General features: G+C 48.1%; 1 non-coding gene across 1 annotated transcript; it reads right to left on the bottom strand.

The window, feature by feature from the left end:
- Positions 1 to 8,444: 8,444 nt before the first annotated feature.
- On the bottom strand, positions 8,445 to 8,560 carry LOC115077131. Its single transcript, XR_003852960.1, has one exon. It is a non-coding gene; the product is annotated as a U5 spliceosomal RNA (small nuclear RNA).
- Positions 8,561 to 9,528: the final 968 nt, after the last annotated feature.

Genomic DNA, 9,528 nt, shown 5'->3' with positions numbered 1-9,528 from the left:
GAATACCCGCGTCCTTTGTTCCCAAGGTAGTTTCAGTCTTCCACTGCCAACCTTTTTTCCAAAGTCTCATGCCTCAGAAGGGGAAGCACTATTACATAGGGAATAGCCACTGCTATTAATTGCATCAGTAACATGGGATGATCTTAGTGTTTGGGTAATTGCCAGGTTCTTGTGGCCTGGTTTGACCTCTGTTGGAAACAGGATGCTGGGCTTGATGGACCCTTGGTCTGACCCAGCATGGCAATTTCTTATGTTCCTATGATCGATACTGTAATATGTAGTTTAAGGATTTCTTATGTTCTTATATGCTGGATTGCAAAAGAGTCCTGGCTTACTACAAACAGAGGACTCAATCCTCTTGCAGGCCTTCACAACTTTTCCTTTCCTACAACCCGAATTCCCAGGGATTTCCCGTGTCTAAACACACGCTAGCCAGCTGGTTAACCCAATGTATCTACTTCTGCTATCAAAGTCGATCAGAAACTCTGTCATTGAAGGTAAAGGCCCACTAGTTAAGGGCAGTATCTGCTTCCATAGCCCACTTGCGACAGGTTCCTCTTCAAGACATTTGGCAAGGCAGCGACCTGGTCGTCTTTACACACTTTCACCTCCCATTATTGCCTGCAACGGCATGCCAAGTCAGACGCCATAATGGGCTACCAGATTTTAAGTCATGCTGCTAATCCATAGAACTGTCCACCGATCTAGGTTTCTTCACAAAAATACATTTTTAAAAGAGAAAGAGATTGGTGGAAAAAGAAACAAGTCGCTATCCTCTCTGCTCCAAATCCTTGAGCTGGGAACTCCCAGAAAGCATGGCTAATTCAGCCTGCTTATCTATGGAAAAAAGCAAGTTTGCTTACCGTAAACGGTGTTCTCGCAGGACAAGCAGGATGGTAGTCCTCACATATGGGTGACATCATCAGGATGGAGCACAATCACGGAAAACCTCTGTCAAAATTTCCAGAACTTTGACTGGCCCCTACTGGGCATGCCCAGCATGGCACTAACCCTGCAGCCAGCAGGGGTCCCCCTTCAGTCTTCTTTTTTCCATGCAACAGTAGCCTCGCAGTTTAGGAGCTCTGAAGAGATTCCTGACAGGAATTTTCCTCACGGAGTTAATTAAACTTAAATTGCCCCAGGGGTCCCTCCTCTAACTTTTCTCAGGCTGCGGTCCTCCGGTAAGTTTTTGACCGTCTTTTGTCGACCGTCGAGTTTGGCCCTCGCGGCCTACTGACCTACCGGTCATCTTGTTTCACCAATTTTTATATTCTGCTTCTATCTGCATCTATCTGTAATCTGCCCTGAACTCAGTTGTTGGAATGATGATGATGACACCTCAGTAAGTAGTTAGCAGATAACTTTGACTAGCACACTGAGCACGCCCATTATCCGCGCGTCCATGCGGGATCTCCCGTCAGTCTCTTTTTTTTCCACGGTGTTAATTGCCTCGCGGTTTTGGAGCTCTGCTCTTCAAAGCTTTTTTCATTCAGAATTTCTTGTTTTTTCAGTGTCGGGTCCCCCTTCTGTGATCGGTGCCCCTCGATGGCATGGTAGGTTTTTTCTTTTTGCCTCTTTGCGGTTAATTCCCGAAGTGTTGCTTCTTGGTGGCTGCTGGCCATTGACTGCTCGCTGGTTATTTTTCCTGGCGTTTGGTTTTCAGCGGTGCCACCAGTGCCCTTGGACCATGTTGATTACTGATCTGCATGAGGTGTGCATCCTCTGCCTGGGGGCATTGCATAACATCCAAGGGTGTCAGCTGTGCGATCAGATGACCCCCAAAGGCCTTCATGCTTGGCTAGACAAAATGGAGATGCTTTTTGGTTCTAAAAAGTCTAATCCATCCATGCCTGCATCAGGGTCGTCGACCCCTGGGGACCAAGGGGAGCTCTTAGATAACTTGTCTCTCTCTACACCCCCAGCAGGATCATCTTCAGAAAGATGAGCTGGTGATAGGCCCTCTCTGATGACGATGCTCTCAAAGGCTTCAGATTCTTCAGCATCCTTGACGCTGGGGAAGGACTGGGCCAAATCCCGAAAGCACCATCACCAATTGCTGTCGGCACACAACTTTGGATCCGGTGTGGCATTGGTGGCTACTGTGCTGCCAAAGTGACCCCGTGGTGAGGAGGTCCCATCCTCCGATAAACCCAGGAGTCCCAGGCATTCCCCACCGATATCGGTGCCAGGCACCGAGCCACCTCTGGTCTCTGAGGTGGCTCCGGTGACGCCTCGTCCCCCTCCTGGCTTCCCTGGACTTCCAGGAGGAGTTGGATCACAGGGTACAGAGTGCGGAGCCCCTGGCACCAGCCCCCATTCCAGTGCTGGAGCCTGTGCCTTCTCTGTTGGCGCCCCTGCTAGAGCGTCCGGATGTCATCCTCTGTGTCCTTCCAATGCAACCGGTGCCTGGGGGACCCTTGGTTCCCCAGCGGCCACCAATGCCCTCTTACAGAGTGATTTCCATTTTCGGGTCCTCCGAGGAGGAAGATATGCTACAGCCACCAGCACCCTCAGGTTCTTTTGTCCCTTGGCCAAGGTTCCCCAAGCCCATGCCTGGGGCGTTGGGAACCTCTCTACCATTGGTGCACCTGAGCAGGCCCCCTAGGGACCTCAGGGAGGAGGAAAGCCCCTATGACCCATGGGGAGATCATACTTCGGACTCCTCTTTTGAGGACTCCGTTGATGACCTCTCGGAGCATTTGCCACTGGATGAGATATGCAGGTCTCCACCAGAGGACCTCTCCTTTGCAGGATTCGTCTGGGTCATTCCCTTCCAACTCCTCACAGAGGAGGATGCTCGACACAAGATGTTGGAAGTTCTCCAGTTTGTCGATGCGCCAAAGGAGGTGGTGGCTGTCCCAGTCCATGAGTTCCTCAAGGAACGTCTGAGGATTTGGGAACATCCGGTGTCAGTTCCTCCATTCAATAGAAAGGTGGATGCCATCTATTTGGTTCAACAGTTATTGGGATTTGAGAGGCACCACCTCCCTCATCAACAGGTGGTGGTGGCGTCCGCTCTCAAAGCCAAGCGCTCCCGCACTTATGTCTCCGTCCCTCTGGGCTGAGATCACAGGGAGCTGGATGCCCTCAGTAGGAAGGTGTTTCAGGGCACTATACTTATCGCTCCCATTGCCTCCTACCAATTGTATGTGACCTTATGCAATTGGAACCTGTGGAAACAGGTACAGGAACTGGTGGAACGCCTGCCGCAGCTGCAGCAGGAGGCGTTCTTTGCTGTAGTACAACAGGGTCTGGAGGCGAGAAAACAGTAGGTGAGATCTACTTACGATGTTTTTGAAACAGCAGCTAGGGTGGCTGCAGTGGGCAATGGCACCCGTAGGATGGCCTGGCTATGGGCTTCAGACCTTCTTCCAGAGGTCTAGGAGAAGCTAGCTGATCTGCCCTGTACAGGAGAGAATCTCTTTGGGGACAAGGTCAGGAATGTGATATCCCAGTAGAATGGTCATCATGAGACCCTTCAACAGCTATCTGCTAGTGCTCCGAACCGACATCCTCTGTCAGGAAGGCCACTCGACAAAGCTCGAGAAAATCCTTCTATTGGCAAAAGAAGTATTACCCTCCCACCTCCTGGACTCTGACCCCCCCCCCCCCCCCCGCGCTGGTTCTAGGGGTCATTCTCGCCAGCCATGGGCCCCCAGACCCTTGCCAGTCCCCCAGCAGATCCCCGCCACAGGGTTTTGACTGGAGGCGAGGGGTCTGGCATTATGCTTCCTTGTAGGAGGCAGGCTGCTTCACTTCACCCAGTGTTTTCTCGCAAACATTTGCCAGGGGTATCAGCTGAATTACAGGGATGTCCCTACAGACTTTCCCCCAAGTCCAATGTGGGGTTTGTCTGCTCCGCCGGAAATCCTTCGGACAGAGCTCTTCATCCTTCTAATGGCAGGAACAGTGGAACCCGTTCCCCTTTGCCAATAGGGCTGAGGGCTCTACTTGAGGTATTTCCTGATACCAAAGGTAACGGGGGATTATGCCCCATTCTCGATCTCAGAGCCTTGAACAAATTCCTTCAGAGGAAAAAGTTAAAAATGGTCTCTCTGGGAACGCTGATCCCTCTCCTCAGAAGAGGAGATTGGCTTTGCTCCCTCAGTCTCAAGAATGCCTATGTCCACATTGTGATTTTCACAAACCAGCTCATTACCAATATCGAGAACTGCCGTTTGGTTTGGCCTCAGCCCCTCGGGTCTTTAACAAGTGCCTGGCAGTGTTGGCGATGGCGGCATACCTCAGATGTCAGGGGTTATATGTGTTCCCCTACTTGGATGACTGTCTGGTCAAAAGCGCCTCCCAGCAGGGAGTGCTGCATGCCCTGAATTTGACCAGCTGGGGAGACAGACAGAGGTGTGACTTTGTGTAATTGGACTTTCTAGGAGCCAGACTGCCAAAGCGTTCTTGTCCCGCGATCAGGCTCTTGCCCTGTCCTCGCTGGCGAGCGCAGTGCGTGGTAGCAGGTTCCTGCTCGCCTGCTGCTTCATCTGTTGGACCACATGGCTGCCTCTATCCATGTCACTCCGTTGGCCTGCCTTTGCATGTGCAGGGTGCAATGGACATTACGGTCGCAATGGCAGCAAGTGTCCCAGGACCTCAAGGCATGTGTCTCCATCACGCCACCTTTGCAGGTCTCCCTGTCCTGGTGGGAGAACCTCTCCAATCTGGAACAGGGGATCCCATTTCAGGCTGCCCCACCTCAGGTAGTTCTTACCATTGATGCCTCCACCCACGGGTGGGGGGCCCATGTGGACAACCTCCACATGCAGGGATAGTGGACAGCTCAGAAATCTCTATGCCAGATAAACTTTCTGGAGCCTTAGGTGATTCATTACACTCTTTGGAAGTTTTGAGACCGCTTGTCCAATTTAGCAGTCCTTATTCAGACAGACAATCAGGTAGCAATGTGGTACATCAACAAGCAGGGAGGAACAGGGTCATTCTACCTCTGTCAAGAGGCTGTGCAGGTTTGGTCTTGGGCTCTGGTGCAGGGAATGTCCCTGCGAGCGAAGTATCTAGCCGGATCACTGAATGTGGTGGTGGAGCGCCTGAGCCGTGCATTTCAACTGCACGAGTGGTCCCTGGATCTGCCAGTGGCAGCCCAAATTTTCCACCAGTGGGGAACTCTGGATGTGGATCTCTTTGCCTCCCCATGTAACTGCAAGATGAGCAATTTCTGTTCCCTGTTCAGGACAGATGGACTTCCAGTGATGGACGCCTTTGCCCGTCATTGGGGCACAGGTCTCGTGTACGTGTATCCTCCTCTTCCACTAATCATGAGGACTCTCTTGAAGTTCCAGCAAGACCGAGGGCCCATGATCCTCATGGCCCTGTACTGGCCCAGACAAGTCTGGTTCCCACTCCTTAAGACCTGTCAGAGATGCTATCAGTCTGGGGACTGTGCCAGATCTGATAACGCAGGATCGGAGCAGGCTGCACCATCCGAACCTCCGGGTTTTAGCCTTAATGGCCTGGAAGTTGAGCGCCTAGTCCTTCAGTCCCTGGCCCTGTCTGACAACATGTCTCAGGTGCTAGTTGTGTCCAGGAAGCCTTTCACAAGAAAGTCTTACCGATTGAAATGGAGAACGTTTTCCCTCTAGTGCGAGGGGCATGGCTTAGATCCATTTGAAGCGCTAGTGCGAAAAGCGGAATATAAACCTAAATAAATAAATTCACCTACCCCATTCCGAGGTTCTTGGACTATTTGTGGCACCTCTCCGAGGTTGGGCTTAAAACCACTTCGGTCAGGGTCCATCTGAGTGCCCTCAGTGCTTGCCATCAAGGTGTTGCTGGCACGCTCATCTCTGTTCAGCCCATAGTAGGTCATTTTATGTAGGGCCTGCTTCAATTGAATCCCCCCTCCGGCTTCCTGTTGTGTCCTGGGACCTCAGCGTTGTTGGTGTAGCTCATGTGCCCTCCCTTTGAGCTTATGTACTCCTGCGATCTGAAGTATCTCACTTGGAAAGTTCTATTCCTGGTGGTGATCACCTCAGCTTGCAGGGTTAGTGAGCTTCAGGCCTTGGTTACGTCCCTGCCCTACACCAAATTCTTTTATGACTGGGTGATCGTACACATCCCAAGTTCCTGCCCAAGGTGGTGACCAATTTCCACCTCAATCAGTCCATTGTTCTGCCCACCTTCTTCCTGAGGCGCCATTCACATCAGGGTGAATGGGCTCAACACATGGATTGCAAGAGGGCCTTAGCCTTCTCTTTAGAATGCACAGCAGACCACTGGCAATCTATTCAGCACTTCATCTCTTTCGATAAGAATAGATTGCGAGTTGCAGTGGGCAAACAGACTCTGTTCAATTGGCTAGCAGATTCTGTCTCCTTTTGCTATGCCCAAGCGGGCCTTCAGCTGGGATGCTGGGTCAAAGCTCACTCTGTGAGGGCTATGGCGACATTGGTGGTCCATTTACGGGCAGTTCCCGTCACCGAAATCTTCAGGGCTACGACGTGAAGTTTTCTGCAGATGTTCGTGGCCCACTACTGCTTGGACATGGATGGTCGGCAAGATAGTAGCTTTGGCCAATCTGTCCTTAGCAACCTCTTTCAGGCTTAAACCCAACTCTTCCAACCTGAGGCCCTTAGTTTGGGACCAGGCTGTACCCCGGTCTTCCCAACAGCACCGCAGTTGTTTTGGTGCCCGTTGACACCTGTTTTTCAGTGCAGGTTGGACATATATGTTTCTGAAAACAGCCTGAAGCTTGGTATTCACCCATCTGTGAGGACTACCATCCTGTTTGTCCTAGGAGAAAGCAGAGTTGCTTACCTATAACAGACGTTCTCCTAGGACAGCAGGATAAGAACATAAGAACATGCCATACTAGGTCAGACCAAGGTTCCATCAAGTCCAGCATCCTGTTTCTAACAGTGGCCAATCCAGGCCATAAGAACCTGGCAAGAACCCAAAAACTAAGTCTATTCCATGTTACTGTTGTTAGTAATAGCAGTGGCTATTTTCTAAGTCAACTTAATTAATAGCAGGTAATGGACTTCTCCTCCAAGAAATTATCCAATCCTTTTTTAAACACAGCTACACTAACTGCACTAACCACATCCTCTGGCAACAAATTCCAGAGTTTAAATGTTAGACCTCAGGAAACCCACCCGCCTCCCCGTGGAGTTGGGTTCTCCTGCATTTTATTTTATTTTCTGCTCATGAATTCTATGTTACGAGACTGAAGGGGGACCTCCGCATGGACGTGCGGATAGTGGCATTCTGGGTATATTCAGTGTGCTAGTCAAAGTTTCCTGTGCTGGGCTCCATCTGATGATGTCACCCATCTGTGAGGACTAACATCCTGCTGTCCTAGGAGAATGTCTTTTACAGGTAAGCACCTCTGCTTTCTTTTACTATATTGTTTCTATGGAGGAATCCATAAAGATCTGTCAGTCTGGCTACAAGAAGATTGGGGTGTGCCAATTCAAGCATGGGCCCCCTGTTGTTGGAGCCCCACAGTAGCACTTTAGTGTTTGCTAATATCCATCCATATACTCTCCCAGTCTTAGCCTTCACCATAGTTGAGTTCTTCCTATATGGCTGGTGGCACTTTGCTCAAACTCACTAGATCAGCAAATTCGTCTCCTGTGCTAGTGCACATTATGGATCTGCTGCTTTTCTGCTGGCTGCTTGTCACTACCTTGGTCTGGTACATTAAATCCCTCCCTGACAAATCTCCTCTTCACACTCCCAGCTTTTTGTCCCCCCTCCTTCTATTGCCCTCCAACATCCTCCTGTTCCTCATTCTTCCCACAAGCCTGCTCCTCCACACTCCTGCCTTCTCTCCTACTGTTGAATCAAACCCCCACTCAGTGGCAAATTTAATCCTCTGGCTGCCACTAGGCATTGGGAGAACTGGCTGCCTCCCTGCAAACACAAATGAAGGGGAGTGTCTCCTATGAGATTGTGAGTTGAAGAGGGTGATCGCCCTTGATTTTGCGTCATGTGGCCACTTCAGACTGACAGCTGTGTAGTAGCTCTGGTGGTAGGACAGACTGTTAGTGGAAACAGAAATTGTACTAGAAAAATCAATCCTCTTCTGCTCTCACAAAGCAACCTCCAATGCCCAATTCAGAGCCGTCCTTCACTACCCAGCAATGTGTCTCAATGTCCAGAAACAAACCAATCCCTGTCCATTTTGCTTTTCGTTAACTTTTTTTCCAGCCAAAAGAAGGTAATGTACCAGACAGAGGGAGCTTCTTAATAGAGTTGTTTTTTTTTTTAACTTCCAATTCTGTTGCACTGAAACTAAGTTTAGGATTGATTTTGTTATGGTAGCTATTTGGTATGTTTTTTCCAATTAACATATTACACCAAAAGCAACTTTTAATTTTAAACACTAGCTAGAAAACTATATTGAATTCTAAAGCATATCAGCACCATTATGATCAATTTACATAAGATATACAAATCTATTTTTAGATACACTTACTAGCCCCACGAAAAGTGGGACCATCAAAAATTAAGTAAAACTCATTGATATTACTCTCCACGGAAATCTTTAGTAAAAGGCAAAAGATTTGTTCGATTTGAAGAGAAACCAGAGATTATAACAACATTACATAGGCTGTGCATGACACAAAAAGCAACCCTTAATAGGTTTATGTGGCGTAACTTATGATGAAGGAAAATGTATAACCATATAATTTAGGATAAAACTCAACTTATCTAAAACTATATAATCAAGTAAAAACTATAATGGATCAATTATAATCTCCACAAGCATTTAATAGGTATATAATACATCACTAGTTTTCAAAGCATTGTGGGTATGCAAATAGCAGTGCAGCAGTCAAGTGACCACTTCCTCTCCCCCTACCCCTCTCCCTTTCATTACTGAGGTACATTTCTGCCAGACATATGATATATTTTTTCCTATAATAATCTTATACAGTTTGTTTGCAATGGATATTTAACAAGTTGAAACTGAATCCATTAAATACTAAGGCCCTATGGGACTGTGAAAACCTATGTGGTTCCACAAGCCATTTTTCAAATTTGGAGGGTATGTACTTAAAGGGAGTGAACAGGTTACTCCCTTTAAGTACATATCCTGCCTGAGGATAAAAATTCATAGTGGCCTGAGCACAGAGCCACAGGTTGTTTCTTTGATGCGATGCTGCTATTTTCAGCTTAGGCAGCTTTGCTTATTACATCCACTTTTGATCAAGGAAGTTTTGCAAGATTTATCCATGCAACATTGACTGCCCACCTACATTATTGAATCGTTTATGCCTGGGTCTATATTTAAAAAAAAAAAAAAATCTGAAGAAACTCCAAAGATACAAATTGCATTGGCTACCAGCTGAGTCCAGAATCATAATTAAAGTATTTATTTTGACTGTCAAAATGTTAAATGGAATTGTTCCCCAATTCTTTTGATATAATCTAAGGAAATATGAACAATGACATTCTTCACAAACTGAAAACCTCTTGGATGTCTCTATATTGGGGAAAATGAGATCAAAAGAAAGCTTGTGTGCCATTCTGAGTTGGTGGAACTTGTTACCATGAGAA

The sequence above is a fragment of the Rhinatrema bivittatum genome, chromosome 15, assembly GCF_901001135.1.
Source record: "Rhinatrema bivittatum chromosome 15, aRhiBiv1.1, whole genome shotgun sequence".
Lineage (NCBI taxonomy): Eukaryota > Metazoa > Chordata > Amphibia > Gymnophiona > Rhinatrematidae > Rhinatrema > Rhinatrema bivittatum.
This window is presented reverse-complemented; position numbering and strand designations above follow the sequence as displayed.